The sequence below is a fragment of the Periplaneta americana genome, chromosome 14 (genome assembly GCF_040183065.1).
Source record: "Periplaneta americana isolate PAMFEO1 chromosome 14, P.americana_PAMFEO1_priV1, whole genome shotgun sequence".
NCBI classification, from domain to species: domain Eukaryota; kingdom Metazoa; phylum Arthropoda; class Insecta; order Blattodea; family Blattidae; genus Periplaneta; species Periplaneta americana.
The window spans coordinates 111,190,318-111,211,816 of NC_091130.1; the positions used below are offsets into that span (position 1 = coordinate 111,190,318).

Below are 21,499 nucleotides of genomic sequence, written 5' to 3' on the forward strand. Positions count from 1 at the left end.
GGGGGCCACAAACCACGACTCACAACGCGATCGCCGAAAACATTAGAGATTGCTTGCATTGAAACATGTGCAGTATGCGCCATCGCATTGTCCTGAACAAAGTACGCGTATTCTTTTTCCTCATCTGTGAGCTCCGCGAAGAAAGGCTGCAGAATCAGTTGCACATAACGTTCAGAATAATAGTGTCCTCAAAAAAGAAAGGGCCTATTATTCTCCTTCCTGATATGGCACACCACACACCTATCTTTTCATCATGTAGCGACAATTCTAAGCTGTTATGGGGATTCCCAGCGCTCCAACATATATTGTTCTATTTACATAACCACTGAGACGAAACCATGCCTCATCACTGAAAAAAAACCAACGTGGGGTCTACTAAGTCATCATGGACTGATTGAAGGTACCAATTACAAAAATGAATCCTAGCTGCGTCGTCAGGGGCCAAAAGCTGGTGCACTACACGGTTTTAACTTTAATAGTTTGGTGGCGAGTTGAACATTTGTTTCAGACACCCTTACTTGTTGTGCTAAACGGCGCAAAGATATGTAAGGGCTTTACTCTAACCGAAAACCTATTTCGTCCAATTTCTCCTCTGTTAATACACGTTTATTCACACAAGGCTTCTTATTTTGTACAGATCCTGTCACTTTGAACTTCTTCACTAGTCGGTATATTGTTGTTATTGAAGACTACCTAATTTACAGGTCTGATTCTGCGGGTGTAATTTTCTGAGTACAGCTGTGTATTGGATATTGAAATCTACAAAACTTGAAGTGGTTTGATTACATTATTACCATTAGCAATGAAATTTCATTATAGTTAATGCCATGATGTGATTATTTTTCATTAATTAGACATATTAATGCTATACTGATGATATGAAAGTGAAACGTTTTGGGGTTACGTAAGCAGATATAGAGAATGTGTTAAATTAGATCTTCATTTCTATAATTTACTGAATGGCGGCTATTATATATATATATATATACTGTATATATAAAACTTACTAAGATAATATTGTTATTAAAAATCAAATATTTTTATAGTTATTAATCAAGTGGAGTTGGGTTTTTTTTCCTATACCTAATGGAGGTGTGATGTGGATATTTATATGCGTCATTCTCTTCAGTACTGGCTGGAGAGAGCGCAAAAATTACAGTTCCTAAGGAAAGACTGTATTACTTACTGATAAACTAAGAGACCTACAAAATTTTGTAGTCTCTCGATCATTTCAGCAAGATCTCTTAGCAGGATAAAATTATTTTACCCTCTACATTTCAATCTCTACATGCAGCAGCTATACCAAAATGCTATGTCTATTGTTCCAAAGCATAGCAAACCTGACTTTTACAATCCACTATGACCTGAAATAGCTATTGCTTTACTCCCACATGCAAAACCCACTGATCGCCCTTTCATTGTTACTTGCGTTTTCGCGTTGAAACTCAAGAGCCATAGGATACATAGGTTCAAGAAAAAGTATTGGACATAAAAACCATTCAGAGGGAGTATGTTTCATTATTATGAAAGCAAATAACTTTCTAAATGTCTGGTATTTTTCATTGAAAATAAATCTGAAAAATTTTCATTTGAACGTCTAATGAACTTAGTTTGCAGCATTTGCTGCACAAGCAACTAGTTATATTTTAAAAGCACACCGCACATTATTGTAAGATGCCGGCATGTTAACCATGAGAGCGCGGCGATAATACACACTCGGCACTCAATACAAAACTGAAAACTGCTTTCAGAAATATTTTGTTACGCAGGATCTAGCAGTCAGAAAATATTCTCTCGATTGTTGCACACGTCTGAGTAAATTGGCGGACTCATTATTACTGAGCACAAGAACTGTAAAAAAATTATAAATTATTGGTATATTTCTGTCAATCGTTCAATTAGACCTTGCGAACTAATTCCTATGTACTTTGCGCGGGATCTAATCCGCGAATAACAGGGCCAAAAACCCGGGAGCAAGTAGTGACACTTCGGAGACTAGTTTTCTGCAGCTTTGGCGGCGTTTCGTTTCGTCCACCCGGTATTTAGCCATTCACCCGTTAAAATATTGTGTTGAAGACAATGCTTTCATCATCGTAATACAATATTATCATTCCTCAAACTGTTTACTTTCAAGCGAAGCTGGCATGATAACTCCTGATCAGTGTTCGTTGATCACTTTGTAACGCATTTCATTAGACATCACTCCTCATTATAGTTCCTTGTCTGACCATCAGTAGAAGTCAAATGTTACATATAAAATATTCAGACCACAAAAACGAATTATGTATACATATGACAAATCACAGCAATTGAATGAATGATAATTTGAAGTGCACCAGGGGAGTCTTCGAGACAGGGTTGGTCTTGAACTGAAGTAAAGCAGCAATAGCCTATGCAATCATCAGTCATTATATTAATTGTGACTACGCAATCGGAATCCCGAAGCTCTGATCTGGATATCCTAACTAGACAGCTGTGCACCAAAGCCACTATTTAGTTTCCCATCTTAAACTACATACTCAGATAAGACGAACGCATTACTGAAAAGAATATATTTTGAACAGCAGCAGGTTTCGTTATACCAAATAGTTGTAATATTCGGTGGAAAAAGAAACATCATGGAATTGAGCCGTTTATCCCGTTCCGGCCTCAGTCATCCAGAAGTCTCTTCAGAGGGCACCCTCGATTTCTTCTGTCATGAGGTCTGTATTTCGTAATCAGGTAGCGTATTTTTGTTCCCAAACGTACAGTGGATCGAGTAGTTTATTCTGGTACATCTATTATGTCACGTAGATGCATAAGCAAGGTAGAATAATTGCAAGCAGTACGAATAGATTATGAACCATAGTGCAATACAGGCGCTCCATCGTCAATGTTGTAGGTATATGTAAAAGACCAAGTTACGACTACATTGTGATCTGATTCTAATACTGAGTAAGTTGCATTTTCATTCAGACTTTCGTGTTAATATTATTTTAATTTTTCAGTCTATGTTATGTTGTATTTCATTTTGATCTGTATTTTGTATAAATTGTGCAAAATGTAAATATTGTTAATTTCTGTATTGATTTTTGTTATTATAATTGTGTCAGTGTAACGTCTTGTGACGTAGGAAGAACATTTCTTAGCTTAAACAATTCTTTACTGACAGTTATGGTAAAAGATATTAATTTCTTAATCTCAGAATATATATTTTTAATTACTGAAGCTTTTCTGGCGACGTGATAACTCAAAATTTTTTCTCGGGCTTCCAGCCAGGTCATAAGTTGGTGATCCACCGACGTTTCGAGGATGTTCATCTTCCTCATCTTCAGGGTTAAATAATATCTAAAGGTACCCAGCTTCTTAATTTATAGTGCCAGAGGGAGGAGTCAGCCGAGGAGCTGTGCTTTAGTTTTCTTCCTATAACCACGGTCTTCGTTTATTTTTTTTTTTATTTTATTTGGTCATTTTACGACGCTGTATCAACATCTACGTTATTTAGCGTCTGAATGAAATGAAGGTGATAATGCCAGTGAAATGAGTCCGGGGTCCAGCACCGAAAGTTACCCAGCATTTGCTCGTATTGTGTTGAGGGAAAACCCCGGAAAAAACCTCAACCAGGTAACTTGTCCCGACCGGGATTCGAACCCGGGCCACCTGGTTTCGCGGCCAGACGCGCTGACCGTTACTCCACAGGTGTGGACTCGGTCTTCGTCCTATGTGTTATAACCTATATATAATTTTAACAATGTGTTATATAATTATCGTTGTTTTACATGCAAAGCACGTAAGTCAATAATATTACTTCTGAGAAAAAGGCGTCTGAAAGTAAGTTCTGGACAAAAATGAATCTTCAAAATATTATTTTTAGTAATTTGCTTTTTATGTGTATTTTACTTTGCAATTCCAAGTTTATACACGTACGTTATGTACATTATGTACGCCTTTTTCTTAGAAGTAATATTTTTTATTTAATGTATTTTGCTTGTAAACCGACGATATTATTTTAACCTAGTTTCGAGACCATAATAAATACAGTGGAAGTTCTTAAGTTCGACACAAATCAAGTTCGACATCCTATAGTTCGACTGCTTACGTAGGAGAATTAGACACGCCCCCATACGAGCACTATGAAATAGGTTTGCCATTTGAATGGAAATTGGTCCTTGTCTTGTAGTGATACTTTTGTTAAAGGAAAACAGAATATTTTATTGATTAGGACATCCATATTGATCACTGATTTTAAATTAATGAACTCTTCTTTTTCTATTTGAGAATTGTGCCGCTTGTGAGACGGAACTGTCGAAACCCACTGTGGTACTAGAAGCGCATACACAAGTCTCTGGGCGGGCAGGAAATGCAAGTACAGTACTGTATTCGTTGATGGATAACCAATAAGAATTTGTATTCATTTCACCTGCCACACCCACTAACCTTATTGGTCAGAACTTTCAGTTCTGTCCTGTCGAACTTAGGAGAGTCCACTGTAATAGTAATAATACCGTAGTGCAGTATAATACAGTTTCTTTGTAAACACAGTTTGTGTTCAGCAATTACAAATTACTCAGGAATTATCTTTTTAACTCATTGTTAACTCTCTAACATCTCTTAGTGCTTTTCTGGTACTGATTGATATCAAGAATGTAACGTTGAGCCTTCTATTCAGGTTACTATCCAGCGACAGTCCTAATAGTCAATACAACATTGTATTTTTTATATTTTGGAGATTGGTTAATTAAAAATTCTGCACACTCGCAATCACACTCAAATTCATACAAATTTCCAGATTCTAGACATTCAGGGAACTTTTATTCAATTCTCCGGGAATCGAATCGGAAACCTTCAGATCTGGAAGCTATGATGCTGCCACCAGGCCACAGAGGTAGTCTAACCGAAATTAATTTTTGCAATATAGCTTTCTCTGTATGTTGACAACAGCTTATATGCTTGGTTACTAATAAGTAAGGTCCTAGAATTTGTCAGACGCGCAGGTAATACTCTTATTATCAGCTGCATTCCATAGCTGTCTGCAGAGCGTTTTCCAAACAAATTGACCGTGGTTCGATTCCCGGCGTTTGCGGAGATTTATTTCCATTCCACGTGACTGCATAATTATCCCTTGTCTCGTACTTGTGCCGTGGCTTCTTCGGGGTAGCCCTCCATTGTGCTGACCATACGGTCAGATAGGCCTCCATTGTGAGAGTGTGAAAGAGTCTCAAATAAAGAAAAGAAAGAAAATGTTCTACGTCCGACGGAATTTTTCTAACCCTCAACCACACTATTTTGCGGTAGTGAATGAAACAGAAGGAACTAATTGTAGCGAGAAACAATCCAACAACTTACTTACTTATTGCTTTTGAGGAACCCGGAGGTTCATTGCCGCCCTCACATAAGCCCGCCATTGGTCCCTATCCTGAGCAAGTTTACTCCAGTCTCCATTATCATATCACACCTCCCTCAAATGCATTTTTACATTATCCTCCCATTTACGTCTCGGCCTCCCCAAAGGTCTTTTTCCCTCCGGCCTTTCAACTATCACTCTACATGCATTTCTGGCATTTCTTAGACATGCATGTGCTACACGCCCTTCCCATCTCACACGTCTGGATTTAATGTTCCCAATTATGTCAGGTTAAGAATACAATGTGTGCAGTTCTATGTTGTATAACTTTCTTCATTCTCCTGTAACTTCATCCCTCTTAGCCCCAAATATTTTCCTAAGAACCTTATTTTCAAACACCCTTAATCGCTGTTCCTCTCTCAAAGTGAGAGTGGAAGTTTCACAACCATACAGAACAACCGGTAATATAACTGTTGTATAAATTCTAACTTTCAGATTTTTTGACAGCAGACTAGATGACAAAAGTTTCTCAACTGAATAATAACAGACATTTCCCATATTTATTCTGCGTTTAATTTCCTCCCGATTGTCATTGATATTTGTTATTGTTGCTTCAAAGTATTTGAATTTTTCCACCTCTTCGAAGTATAAATTTCCAGTTTTTATATTTCTATTTCGTACAATATTCTGGTCACGAGACACAATCATATACTTTGTCTTTTCGAGATTTACATCTAAAACTATCTCTTTACTTGCTTCAACTAAAATTCCCGTGTTTTCCCTAATCGTTTGTGGATTTTCTCCTAACATATTCACGTCATCTGCATAGACAAGAAGCTGACGTAGCCCGTTCAATTCCAAACCCTGTCTGTTATCCTGGACTTTCCTAATGGCATTTTTTAGAGCGAAGTTAAAAAGTAGAGGTGATAGAGCATCTCGTTTTTTTAGCCCGCAGTGAATTGGAAAAGCATCAGATGGAAACTGGCCTATACGAACTCTGCTGTACGTTTCACTGACAATGAGACAGATTTTAATTAATCGAACTAATTTCTTGGGAATACCAAATTCAATAAGAATATCATACAAAACTTCTCTCTTAACAGAGTCATATTCCTTTTTAAAAACCATGAATCTAACAACTAAGTTCTAAAATTAAAGTCGAATCTACTGTAATGTAATGACAGTGCCAAAGTTGTCTCCATTCTGTCCTCGTTCGATGTGGAGTCCTGCTTTTGTTCTCCCACGCGTGGCTGGTGCATATACGTACAAGATTCTTTGTCTCTGTTCCATATATAGTCTGAAATCTGTGTCAAACTTTGTTCAGACTTTCCTATTGTCGTTCATATTCAGAAGTACATTCAATTTCTCATTGATTCCATTATAGCCTACATAATAATATACGCATTAGATTACTTCATGAATGCTTCAAAATTCCTTTTTTTCCGCTTAAGTCACATACGGTATTTCATTAATTTTGTTATATTCTTTTTCCGGGGAAGTCTTAAATTAAGGTCATAATTATGAAATACGCAAAAATATCTCTAACAACCTTCATCTTCCTCTATTTTATATTTTACATAATCCTTCTTCTTTTCATATTAACATAATAGAATTGGAGCTATTTTATATAGAATTACACGCTCCGCGCGAAAATGATAATGTCCTACCTTCATTCTGAGAACAATAAATAGAAGCTTACAGAACTACAGTCGTCCAAGTCAGTCCTGCGTGTGGGAATATCGGTATGGAATGTGGACGTAAACGCGGTTGTCGTACAAGTCATTTCACGCTCTGATTTCAAAGAGTGCATAACATTTATAATACACTATCTTTCGTCCTTGTCTTCAAATAAAAAAAACATGTGATACAGACTCTTTATAATCCATAAACATCCTCTCCTTCGCCCACGCTAACCAATCGCAACCCGAACTTTGGCGTTTAATTTGTAAAAACAATAGTTTTTTAGTTTATTACATCGTGATGTATAAAACTGTTTTCTACATCACGTATGTTACATAGTTACATGCCAATTACGTGTAAAATATGTACAGCTAATTCAATCGCCCAACCCTGACTCCAACAAACGTCAGTCATACGATTAACTGAGACACTAGCTAGAAACAACTTCAGTCATTTCTATATCACTTTTAAAAAGTAACGATCTACTCCAACTACAAAGTAGATGCCAATTCAAATAAATAAATAATACATACATACATACATACATACATACATACATATACACACACACATACACAAAAGAACGAAAGAAAGAAACTAATGAAGAAAGAAAGAAAATTCAAAAGATAGAATGGAAAAAAATACAAATGAAAGAAAGAAAATACGAAATAAAGAAAAACATTCAAAAGAAAGAAAGAAAAAAGAAAATACAAATGACTGAAAGAAAGAAAAAAGAAATAAAGTAAGAAAGAAAAAGGAAAGAAAACAGAAAAGAAAGAAAGAAGGTAAGGAATAAAATACAAAATAAAGAAAGAAAATACGAAAGAAAGAAAGAAAGAAAGAAAGCAAATACCAGAGAAAGAAAGCAAGAAAGAAAATACAAAAGAAAGAAAGCAAGAAAGAGAATACAAAAGAAAGAAAAACATGCAAAAGAAAGAAAAAATAAACAAAACAATTAAAGAAATAAAAAAGGAAGAAAATACAAAAGAAAGAAAGGAAATGCGAAGGAAGGAAAGAAAGAAAGAAAAAGAAAATACAAAAAGAAAGGAAATACAAAAGAAAGAAAGAAATAGAAAAAAGAAAATACAAAAAAGACAGAAAGGAAATAAAAAAAGAAAGAAAAGAAAATACAAAAAGAAAGAAAGGAAATACAAAAGAAAGAAAGAAAATACAAAAAAGAAAGAAAGAAAGAAGAAAGAAAGAAAATACAAAAAAGACAAAGGAAATACGAAAGAAAGAAAGAAAGAAAGAAAGAGAGAAAGAAAGAAAGAATATACGAAAAAGACAAAGGAAATACGAAAGAAAGAAAGAAAGAAAGAAAGAAAGAAAGAAAGAAAGAAAATACAAAAAAGACGGAAAGGAAATACAAAAGAAAGAAAGAACGAAAAAGATAGAAAGAGAAAAGAAAGAAAGAAAATACAAAAAATACAGAAAGGAGATACAAAAGAAAGAAAGAGAAAAGAAAGAAAGGAAATACGAAAGAACGTAAGAAAGAAAGGAACAGAAATAAAAAAAGAAAAAAAAATTCGCTGTTCATCTTGTGCGCTCTGCACGATCTGTAATAATTCCTATAGGAATACGAATATCTGTCAGGGTAGCCAGTAGTGCATACCGAGGCCACTCATTGCTCATCGCTTATAGAGATAAAAATACATCTGCGTAGGGTAGGCCCATATCACAAGGCGAATCTTATGTTCATGTCATTTGTTTGTGTTCTCGCGTTCATGTTAATATTTTCGTTTTCAATGCGCCTGTGTTTACCGTTTTCAAATGTTTCATTCATATTTTTACATGCTGCCAATTTCTCTGTGCTTCGTTGAAACTTGGCATAAAATACGACGCATAATCTGACATGTATTGCTTAATTACAAACGCTTGTATTCGTGTCCTACGCATCACAACCATTTTTAAATTTCATTTCTACATCCTGTCGACTAATAAACATGCCGACCACACGTCTCTCCCATCGCCTTTAACTCTGGTGATATTCGTAGAACAAAATATACAGGGTGTAAGGGGTATAATTGTCATTATAATGAAATAAAATTATTATTGATGTCATAAAGAAGAAAAATGTCCTTACATTTTTTCTAACTGCAATATTTAACTAATTATTAAAGTTTACAATATTAGACGTTTAGCAACGTTGCTGGATGGGAGGAAGGGATTTATAAGTATACAGTACAGTTCAAGCGGGTACAGACATACCGGTACAAAACAGATGTTCTGTTCTAATGCAGGGGCGGACCATGATAATACTGTTGTTTACATAAAACGAACAGCAAATACAAACTTTCAATCTCATTAATAGAACATTATGGTTAATTTACATTTTATGTAACAATATTGCTCCATTTTTATTGTACGTTTAAAAAAAATAAACAATAATGGTTTTCTGCACAAAATCACACAAACTTTTTTTTTAATACAAAATTTTAATCTCTCCCGCTTCCGTAAAGCAGTATCATTTTTAAACAAATTTCTGGTTGTGTGATTTTCGAAACGGTGTCAGAGACTCCAAGTTTCTAAAAATTGTTGAGAAACTGCTACAGAAGTTCGTCGATTAGGTAACCTTCTTTGAAGAAAACGTTGACGGTACATTCTTCTTGTCTCACTTAATTATGACGAATTTCTCCATAAATTAAAAACATATATTCCTAAATTGTAAATGACATTGTAAGTTATTTATCGAATACCCTGTAATGAACTGCCATCCGCTCTGCAATAGACCTATGGACAGGGAGCTTGAACTCATGACTCGTACGTACGTCTGTGCAGAGTACTGCCTGCTGAACACGTTGCCACGTCTCTCACGCCAGAATATTTACAAATTTAAGCATGCATTTTTATTTAATTTTACAAATAACGTAATAGAACAAACAAATATTTATTTAAATTAATATTAAATCTTTGCTAGATATGCCTACTGATGTAATTGTTTTAGCAATTTTACTAATGATATGAGCAGTGTGACGGAAATGAAATGAGAAAAGAAATATTTTTTGTGGGAAAACTATCAAGTTTTGACCCTATGTTGTATGGACACTTTTGATCCTGTAGACCGTCACCTTCGACTGTGAAAAGGACGGCACTTATGCCCCTTACACCCTGTGTATTTTTATGAAGAAAGTAGTATAGGTACGTATTACGTTCAGTACTCGATTGGTCTTGAAAAGGTCATTTCCGACAGTGTTTTCATCTTAGCCAGTCACGTACATTGTTGTGAACATGTCTGAAAGTTACAAGATTTTCGCCTTTCTGAGTATCTGAAAGTCAATTCTTTTTCTTTTTCAAAAAAATTACGTAAAACAAAATGACTAATGAAAACAAAATCTCTCCAGAAATCATTGTCTTCGAATAATTATGAGTAGAATTACTGTATGCCTCTAATCCTGGGGTGAGAAACTCGTATAGTAAACAGAGCAGTCTGTCTACGTACAACAGCAACTGTAGCGGGAGAAGCTAAGCTCTCTGAGAGTGGTGGTTTCCCGTCCCTGCTCTAATCGAAAAGTTTCTTTTTCACATAGTTGTAGCTCATACTGTAGGCGCATTTGCCTTCTGAATTAAATTTAATATTATTATTCTATTTACGAAAATTGGAATTTAAAAGCACGCGATACTGAAACTTCCAACTAGCATTTTTATAAATTCTACTGTAACAGGTTAGGTTAGATTAGATTAGATTAGGTTAGGTTAGTTCAGGCTGTCTGTATGCCTTGCATATATGAATCTGTGTTAGGTTAGGTTACGTTAAGTTAGTTTAGGCTGTCCGTATGTCTTCCGTATATGAATCTGTGCTAGGTTAGGTTAGGTTAGTTTATTTTAGGCTTTCGGTATTCCTTGCATGTACGAATCTGTGCCAAGTTATTTTAGTTCAGGTTTTTGGTATGTCTTGCACATACTAACTGAAGTGAAATGTGTACTTCGCGTTCATTTTGAAGTGTTCTACCTCTTTATCTCATGTTTTAAATTAACACTTTTAGGTTAACTACACCGATGTGTTCTTTCCAATGTTTACCTATTCTCTATTGAGTTTTAAAACAACTGAGATCCTACATGAATTCTTTACATTTGAAAATACTTTGCCTCTGAAAATTAGACAATTTTCCTACTTTTTCGTAAAAAAAAAAAAAAAAAAAAAAAAAAAACTTTATTTTCGCGTGTTATAGATAACCCTAATGTGAATATGAAAATATTTTAGTGCTATATTGAGACTCTTTTCCTTCAATTTCCTCCTTTTATTGCTAACGTAAGAGTAAGAAAATTCCTTTATAAGAGATGATAAATCCTTGGGACAATAAACCCGCAGCTGTCTGTCACTTCGGCACAATTATAAATGGACACACATTTATCAGTCAAATCGGCATATTCAGTACAAATATTTTACAACACTGTAATAGGAAATGCAATACTTGTACTTAAATAAGATTGGCATCCGCTGCGTAAAGTTTCGACACATCTAATTGTGCGGTTCCTCGGAACAATAGAGCAATTTTCATTTCGGTACAAAATAGAACGATTGTTTCTTCACAAATTAGACATTTAGCAGTATTGCAGTAAAGAAGTGTAGGTCTAAGTTAAGAAAGAATGAGAACAGAAGAGTACTTCGTTTGGAGAGCCTGTAGCTTATCCACACTGTGTAAGTGACGCAATCAATTCCTTGCTGATACCGTGGATACTGCCTCAACGAATATGACTCCACGTCACCACAGTCTAGTTTATATAGTCACGAAGCACAATACTTAAAAAATATGCATCCATAGATAGTTGCTAACCACTAGGATCGCTAGTATCGCCTCATCACAGACCCTTTCCCTAGCAGACGATAATAGTAATATGCGTTACAAGAGCGGTATGTTGAAGTTTTCATGTTCGAGGAAAAGTTTGAAAAAGCGAAACGTAGTTGAGCTTTTTTAATTTCCGAGAATTGAAAGAAAACATACCGCTCGTGTATCGTACATTATTTTGTGCCAATATCGTTTATTACATACCTGAAAGAGGAATTTCTAATTAGTTACAATGAAAACTCCATCTTGGTTTCTGTTCAATGACGGCAATTTTGGAAAACAAAAATATCTATCTTCAACATTGTTGCTTTAAAATGTTTTCTGTGTTGACTATACTCCAGCAGGCCGTGATATACGTCTGTCTTTTTTTTCCCAGTCTATAAATGCGAACTTAAAACAAACGGTTTCCTTAATGTTACATGCATCACGAAATGCAGTAACTTTAGTGGAGTTGTAGAGTTTACTTAATTTTTGCAAATATTTAAAAACAATAATTAACAGTGCAATTTAGGTGAAATTGCAGTGGTAAGTTTCCAATTTATAATTATTAGTATACTGAACGTCTCTAAAAATAATATGTTAAAAGCCTAAAGCAATAAAATCAATATGTCACTTAAGCGGTAACAAGAGGGAAATTGTTATGTTTGTTCGGTTGGGAATACTGATTGTGGAATTTTAGAATTTCCGCGGGTTGGTTTTGTGCGGAAACCAAGCAAATACGCACGATCTCGCACAAAATGTATTATACTTTCGATATGGTGTTCTTTTGAAAAAAATTAACACCTTCCTTCCACAATTGAAATATGAAATACATAAGATTTATATATTATTTTCATAAAGTATATATTATATTTTATAAACTCATCTTCCTGGATCTTTCGAAAGAAGGATAACTCTGACCTCTTTTTCTTACAATTTATAGTACTACAAACGTCTCCTTATCCCATATTATTATTCAAATTATTGTATTTTAGCCATTTACAGTTATTACAACCGATAACGAAAATTTCACAGTATACACAACTTTTCACAACAATGCGAAATACGGCACAGTCCTTTTCGGTCTAGACCAAGCCGTAATGTATGTTCGGGTTTTCTATTTCAGTGTATGGAGCTCAGTGAAATATTATGTTATAATTTTATTGCGTATCATTGCTAAGTTTTATTTAGTGTAATGTATCCATAAGTTCCGTTTACTTCTTGTTGCATAATAGCCTATGTTAGTCGACCTGGTTGGCGAGTTGGTATAGCGCTGGCCTTCTATGCCCAAGGTTGCGGGTTCGATCCCGGGCCAGGTCGATGGCATTTAAGTGTGCTTAAATGCGACAGGCTCATGTCAGTAGATTTACTGGCATGTAAAAGAACTCCTGCGGGACAAAATTCCGGCACATCCGGCGACGCTGATATAAACTCTGCAGTTGCGAGCGTCGTTAAATAAAACATAACATTTAGCCTATGTTGTAGAAATAATTACAAAACTGTGTTGTGAAGAGAATTTTACATGTTAACATAATCTCTTCGCATCAACATTTTAAGTTTCGAATGCAAGCTATTTTGAGGTTTAATAAAAAAGAATTTATATCGTGATTTTAATTTAGCACATCTACCTTCCTTAATTGTAGATAGAAAATTTACCATACCACTCATATGAAATTAGTGTACGTACGATTGTGTTACTTCGTCTCTTAGATAGTAGATCAATACAATAATTGAATCGCTTATTACTAAAAGGGGATAACTCCGCAAAAATGAAAAATACTGTTTTCGTTGGTTTCAGATTGTTCGATAATAAACACATCGATTGGTGCTAAACTAGGACGTCTACAGCACTTTCTCGCGTGTAGAGAGGGGTCTTGAAATGTGCGTTTATTGCTATCAAGGGAGTTGCCATGTTTTTTTCTTTTTCCTAAAAAATAGGGCTTGTCCCCTTTTAGAAATAAGCAATTCAATTCAGTACTCAATTGTAGACTAGTATTAAAATACAAACTGGATGTGCGGGGTGTCATACATGACATTACACTTAATTATAATGTATAAATGCGAATATCGAACTACTGGTACAGTAAACATAACCTATAATTACAACATATCTAAATATCCGTGCGGTGCAACTGAAAATTATTGAATCGTGCATAAATGAATGTAAAAGAATTTCGCAATATTTAATCGAAATAAAGGCAGATATTACACATACGAACAACGTAATTTTCATACCAAGAGTAATATTACACCTTAACTCGCAAGTGAATTATATCTGAAGTGTCTCATAATCATTGTTCTAAATTTTATTAATGCAATTACACTACGTTTTAGAGAAATATAATTATGTTACTCTTTATGCATTCCAACTAATTTATATGGTTGAAACGCCGTCCTTCGTGATATGGTTAAGCGAGTCACATGATCTGCCTTATGGCCTGTATTAGATCACTATGGCAGTGGCATTGTCTATTGTTCCTAGTACTCACAGCGCTCCAAGCGGCTAGCAACTATCGCGAGAAATGCAAAACATCATCCCAAGCTTCGTAACTGTAACTTATATACTAAACTGTGATGGCACGTGCAGTTTCTTGCAGTAGCCAAACCACCCCGTCGAACCTCCAATATGTTATAGAGTCTGAACTTGTTGCTGTTTAAATACCTCTACTACAGTGACCTCTTGTCACCAGCTTTTGCTTTTAGGGCTCGACGTTTTCTGTGGGCATGTTTTCATGATCACTTTTTCCCATTTTGGAAAATTTCTGGAAAACACCTTTTTTTACTATTTTCTTTCTTAAAATCATTAATTACGACTATTTTCACATAATGAAAACCATGTGGACACATTTATTTTTTAAGCAAATGACCGTACAAAAAGAGATAGAATGTGTGCTACTCTTAGTCTGACCAATGTCACAAAACGTTGAAGAACGTAAAAATGAAGTTCTAATGCACATATTTTAAGCATGTAGAGGTGATATAATACAAGTTGAACTAAATTAATTTACTCAATACTACACTAACCTAACCTAAGATTAAAAAAAAAATAAATAAATAAGTAAATCAAGGAATACCCAAAGCCTAAACAAACAAAATCTAAGCTGTCATCGACTCCACACCTTACAAAAAACCCGTTTCGTATTAAAAAGCATAGGCCTATATGCAGGGCATGCCAAAATCTTTAACAAATCAAACTTATCCTATGTGTGATCTTCGACGACACGAAAACTCGCTATCTACCGCAGCGGTGACCAAAGCAGGTGTCGTGATTACATCGTGTAATCACAAACATTCAAACGGGTACGAGGAGTTTCCTGTACATTGCTGTGTGTTTCATTCACGTACTGAAGGCAAGCAGTGGCGGTATCATGTCGCTCTACAAACTCTAGTTCTACAAGCAGTGAGAAGAGGTGGTTTCGTAAAGAATGAGAAGGAGAACTTTTTTGTTGTTCTGTCGGACAAAATGTAACATGTTTACTTTGCTCAACGGTTCACTTAGGAGTATATAGAAACATTAATTGCCACGCTGAATAATAATAATAATTATTATTATTATTATTACATATACTACTAAGTATGTGTTTCTATAATTATTCTTTTGTATGTGCATTAATATTGATATTTTTAGATCTTCTCCCTAGAAGGACAAAATTATTAGGTTTTATCTCAATTTTAATCTTCTTAATCTTTAGATGAGGGTAGCTATTTATTAGTTATTTATTTAATAATAGTATTGTAGAAAAACTGATTCCATATTATTTGCCAACGAACTGTTAAACGCCAGGAATTGACATGTCTTAAATCATAGCTAGGAAGAGAAAATGACATAAATAAATGTAAGGAAGTCGGCTACCTAATGGGGTTTGAAATATCTTGTGCTTTAAATCCTTTTAATAGAACAGAATTTCTCAAAAGAGTAATGATTAAAATAGCTTAAATACTGTAACTTGTCTATAAGAAGTTTTTAATTTTGAAAAACTACGAATTTCTCGACCAAGTATCGAGAGAAAAATTTAGAAAATTCCTCATTATATTCAAGAGGAAGGTTTAAAAAGAAGCAAGAAAAATCCTATATTTATTCACTGGCTCTTGATGACAGCAGTGACATTACTGATACAGCAAAGCTTGAGATTTTTATCCGCGGGACTGATCAAGATGTTAATAGATGAACCACCACTGGTTGTAGTTTTCATGCCAAGTACCTTCCTCCGTCTCCTTACTTCATAGGCTGTCTGTCGCATGTAATCACTGCAGTTCGAGTTTTGGTCACCGCTGATCTACCTACTTATAAAAAAAAAACGGATGTGCGAGGCGTACCGAAGCCCTGAACAAATCAAACCTAACCCGTCACTGATCCTCGACCTCACGAAAACTCGCTTATTTATTATGCCTTGATATATGTCTATTAGTACAGTTATACTATCTCTCAGTTTCATTTCATCGTTAAATAACGCAGCACAAATCAGACAACAGATCCGTGTGTGAAAAGTAGCAAGATCGAAGATATATCTTTTTAACTTAAGTTGTAATTATGCAACGGCCGATATAACAAGCCGGTCGCCTTGAGGAAATGTTGCAGACGGTCTCGATTATCAGAATAGCAGGGGTTCTACATCAACTCTGCTAAATAAACACTTACATCGGTGCACAATTTAAACAATTCTATGATCGACGTCGAATCTGAAGAACTCCTTGTCATAGCCCCTATTAACAGTGTAGTCTAAGGATAAAAAACTATACCACTTACGTCATTTCAATCACAGCATCCGTATATTAAAACTATTTACTTAATAATGTTAAAACAAAAACGACATAAATGTACGGTGAATGTTACTTATATAGGAGACATAGGCCAGTTTTACACTAATCCTAAACATTTAGTATAACTTGTTGCTTGTGTAGCAGTCTTTTACATTAGATTTGCGAAGATTGGTTTATAGCGCAACATTGGCAGTGATAAAATTGTGAAATATTCGGTTGAAACGAGCGTTGAGCGACTTCCGCCGATTTTGGAATACACACCGACACACTTGAACCACAGTCTACTATATACAGTCGCGAAGCTCAATATGTAGTAAAAATGCAAACATAGGTAGTTGCCCACCACTAGGATCGCTACTATCGCCTCATCATCGCAGATCTCTCTCCCAGCAGCCGACAAAATATGTTACACTTTCGTTGTCGTGTTCTTTTGGAAAAATTAACACCTTCCTTCCATTATTGAAACATTAAATGCATAAAGTTAATTTATTATTTTAATGAAGTATATTAAATTCCACCATAAACTCGAAGATACCTACAAGAAATAAGTTAATATAATTTTTGTTTGTGCAAAACGAACTGAAATTTACTATAATAGCTTCACTCATTCAATATTATAGCGATAATTAACTATGAAACCAATAAATATTAATTTGCATTTCTCTTTACAACAATAATAATGGAAATATGAATTAATGGAGTAACTTACGTGTACCGGTACTTGTAGTGTAGGCTTACGTAGTTAACAAAGTGGGATGAGGTTAAGCAATAATAATCACACCAGAATTGGAAATAAAACGTGATCAATAAATTTTATTGTAACAGACTTTTTCTACGTCTCTAGTAAAGCAACAAATAAAAATAACAACAAAATTAACAGCTATAATTAAAAACATATCCTTTGAAGAAAAAAGTAGGCCTAAGCAATAATAATCCCACCAGAATTGAATATAAAACGTGATCAATAAATTTCATTAAAACAAACTTAATTTTTCTACGTCTTTAGTAAAATAACACATAAAAATAATAACAAAATTAATAGCTACAATTAAAAATATATCCTCTGAAAAAAAAAGTAGAACTAACCTTTATTTGTCTGGAAATTTAGCAGCCTAAGTGACAGAACTTTAACTGGTATCTAATGTCCTTTCGGTTAGACTGAAACATTTCATTGTGAAATTTAGGGATATAATGTATTCTAACAGTCACAAAGAACTTCAAATTAACAGTTTTGTTTCTGCACAGCATTCTTGTGGAAACCCAGGAACCTTTCAGAATCTTTCGGAAATCGGAAAAAGGATAACTCTGGCCTCTTTCTCTTACTGTTGCTACAATTTATAGCACTACAAACGTCTCCTCCTTGTCCCATATTATTATTCCAATTATTATATTTCAGCCATTAACATTTTCATTATAACCAATAACGAACATTTCACAAGCATCAATGTGAAATACGCAACGAGCTAGCACTCGATAGAAATACGACACAGTCCAAAGTCGACCATGGACAGTCTATTGTTTCTAGTTGCTAACCGCTTGGAGCGCTTTATCATGAGATTTGCAAAAAAACACCTCAAGCTTCGCGACTGTATATAGTAGACTGTGCTTGAACTGCCAACATAGAAAACAAAAAATCACACTCAATCGCTTTCACCTTCATCTTGACGGGATAATAAAAGCCTAAACTAACCTAACCTAACCTAACCTAACTTAAGTGCGTCTGTGTCTATTCCAAAATCGGCGGAAGTCGCTCAACGCTCGATTAACCAATATGCGTTCAGTGGGCGATGGATACTCTACATTGACCAAGAACTAAAAAGTGTTCTCACGGTTAAAACGAGGTACACAAATGCAGTTTCAACAAGGTGATGCATAAAAATCATAAAAGTGAGCAGTTCTCAGACCCTAGCTAGTATTTAAAAAGAAACAATAAAATAATAAAACAAATGCCACCAGAAATAAATTATCTGGCGCATTTCTAAAATACTCGGATGTAAAAGGTCCGAATGTCAAGTTTGTTAAAAACATATACTAAACAGCAAATGTAACCTCCGGATGTAAAGGGTCCGGAGGATTAAAGATTAATAAAATGTTAACTATCTTTCCATCATTTGCGCGAAATACAAATTACACTAAGGATTGAAAACTCAAAATATACTCGAAATACTATGCAGTTACCTCTGAGTAGAAAAAAGGTGTTCTCTGAATAAATGCCCCATTTTTACTAACAGTGAGCATTTTTTGTTATTTCAAGATCAATTGTTATCGTCATACAGCACTTACTAATAGGCCTATAATATTCTCCACACAATCGATGCCTTTTACACGAAAAATTTCTAACACACCTCTGTCCCTCGATTATTCTTCAAATTTAAAAAAAAATTATGTCTATGGACGTAAAGTAACTCCCACGTGCGTCACAAAATGTCAGAACACTCAACAACAAATAAACGGTCACTGAAACTACACGGCCACAGACAAACTCACAAGGCGAAGCAACACAAAGCACTAACTAGACTGAAACATTACAGAGAGGGCAAATGACGTCCCTTCATATTGTGCATCGCAGACCAGCCACGAGAAAGGCACAAAGTGCATGGCCTACTGGCGAAGTCAGAATACAAAGCAGCCTTATACATAATAAAGCTGTATGTAGATATCGTAATATTTTCATTCTACAGTGTTCTGCATCTGTTATGGCTACTTTTATGTCTTATAAATGAAATTATAAATACAAGGTGATTCACAAGGATTTACCGTCCCTTACGGAACTTATTTACAAAGACATTCTGAGCAAAAAATGTCATAAACTTTTGTCATAATCTCAATATTTTCTTAATTACACTAATTTGAAGCTGTTTGTAAAATACCTTTATTCTTGGGTTTTAAGGGTAAAACAATATTACAAATAAAGAATGAACTATTCAGGAGTATTATTTCTTTAATTAGCTATTCTGAAGCTAGAAATGTGTTGTGAATTCCATAGTTGCTTCGTACAGATTTTTTTTTTCGATTTTTAACTACAAAATTACATTTTCTGACGCATTTACAACAACTCTTACAAATCAGGCCATTCTTGTAAATTCTGTACATTAGGATACATAATTCTGATTGTTGTCTTATACAGTGTAAATGTCCGATTAAGGAGTCCTCTGAAGTTAAGTATTTAGGCATAAATTTCGATAATCATTTAAAATGGAACCAACACATTAATTAGCTTTGTAATAAATTATGTAAAATAATATATTATTTTGTTTTATTGAGGAATCACTTGTCAATAAGTTTATTACGCACAATATATTTAACTTTATTTCAGTCGGTAATTATGTATGGAATTATAGGATGGGATAGCTCATTTAAATCCAATTTTAATGCACTTTATTTATTACAGAAGAAAATAATTAAAATATGTCTTCATAAACCTATTGATTTTCCATCTCAAAAATTGTTTTTAGACTTTAATGTTCTTCACATAAGACAAATTTATTATATTGTATTAATAAAATTCATACATAAAAAACGAAATAATTTTGAATTGTATTCTCATAGTTATGAAACAAAAGGTATGAATTATTTAAGATTGTTTGAACCAAAATGCAACATTGCTACAGTATTTTATCATAGTAGTAATTTAAGCCCAAGAATATATAACAAATTTATATTTAAATATCCTAATCTTGTCAATTCTAATAGTTATAGTATTAAATTTAAAAAGTTATGTCTGGATTTTATAAAAATTGAAAAACTGTAAATTTAAATTTATATATTCTAATTGTATAGTAGACATAAGACAAATTGTATTGTATAATTATTAATTTCAATTCAGGAATCCGCTCCTGAGCACGAGTTCTACTCTTTCAGGGGCGAGCTAATGTTTTTTCTGTATATATTATATTTCATCTTACAATTATTAACAAAATAAATAAATAATAAATAAATAAATAAATAAACTGTAAAGAATCAAGTTCCTAAAGTCGCATGATTTGTAACAATTTTTGTGATAAGTGCGTAAGAATGATGTAATTTTTAGTTAAAAATTGAAAAACAAAATCTGTACAAATCAATTAACAACATATTTTTAGCTTCAGAACACTAACCAATTAAAAAATGATACTTCTGAATAGTTCATTCTCTATTTGTAATTTGTTTTACCCTTAAAACTAAAGAAAAAAGGTATTTTACTAACAACTTCAAATTAGTGTAACTCTGAAAATAGTGAGATTAGGATACATGTTTATATGAAATTTTATGCTCAGAATGTCTTCAGAAATAAGCTCCGTAAGGGACGGTAAATCCTCGTGAATCATCCTGTATTAACAGCCGTATGTATGTATGTATGTATGTATGTATGTATGTATTTTTAGAGTACTGCTTAGAAGCGCTCTAGTTATGCAGTTTATGTATATTTCGAGAGGTCTGTAGAAGATGTGATCAAACGAGGCGCATATGCATTGGTAACCAAGTGGCTTTATTTTCCGCTTACAAAAATATTTTCAACATAACAATTGAAAATATTTACCTGTATGTCCTTAGGGGCAGTACTTGTAGCTGCACCATATCGACTCTAGAAGGACTTCAAATTTCTCCACTACCTTTACATTTCTCCCCTCCCTGACATTCAAATCACAAACACAAACTTTATCAATCCAATCCAACACATGATTGCATATTATGTCAAAATACGATCTCATTCGACAATAATCTGTATCACGGGCTTTCACCTTCACGTTTATGTAGTATCTCAACGAATTTATTGCACACGCTGCGAAGAAAAATATTTCCATTCAAAATAAGTTAAGTTTTAATAAAATGATTCTACGCACCCAATAATGTCTTTCTTGGATTTCCACTTGGCCGATAGATCCAGGTCGAATTACTGGAAAATCGAAAAATTCAGTTTACATAACCTGATTCGATTATTTCCACACGATAAAATAATCCTACAGACTTGCCCACGACATTATTCTCA

General features: G+C 34.2%; 1 long non-coding RNA gene across 1 annotated transcript in view; it reads right to left on the reverse strand.

Moving 5' to 3' along the window:
• Positions 1-18,942, reverse strand: part of LOC138712959 (uncharacterized) — a 491,061-nt gene extending 472,119 nt beyond the window's left edge. Inside the window, exon 1 of the long non-coding RNA XR_011335772.1 lies at positions 18,876-18,942. This is a non-coding gene — a long non-coding RNA (uncharacterized lncRNA). The remainder of the gene's footprint in view (positions 1-18,875) is intronic.
• Positions 18,943-21,499: the final 2,557 nt, after the last annotated feature.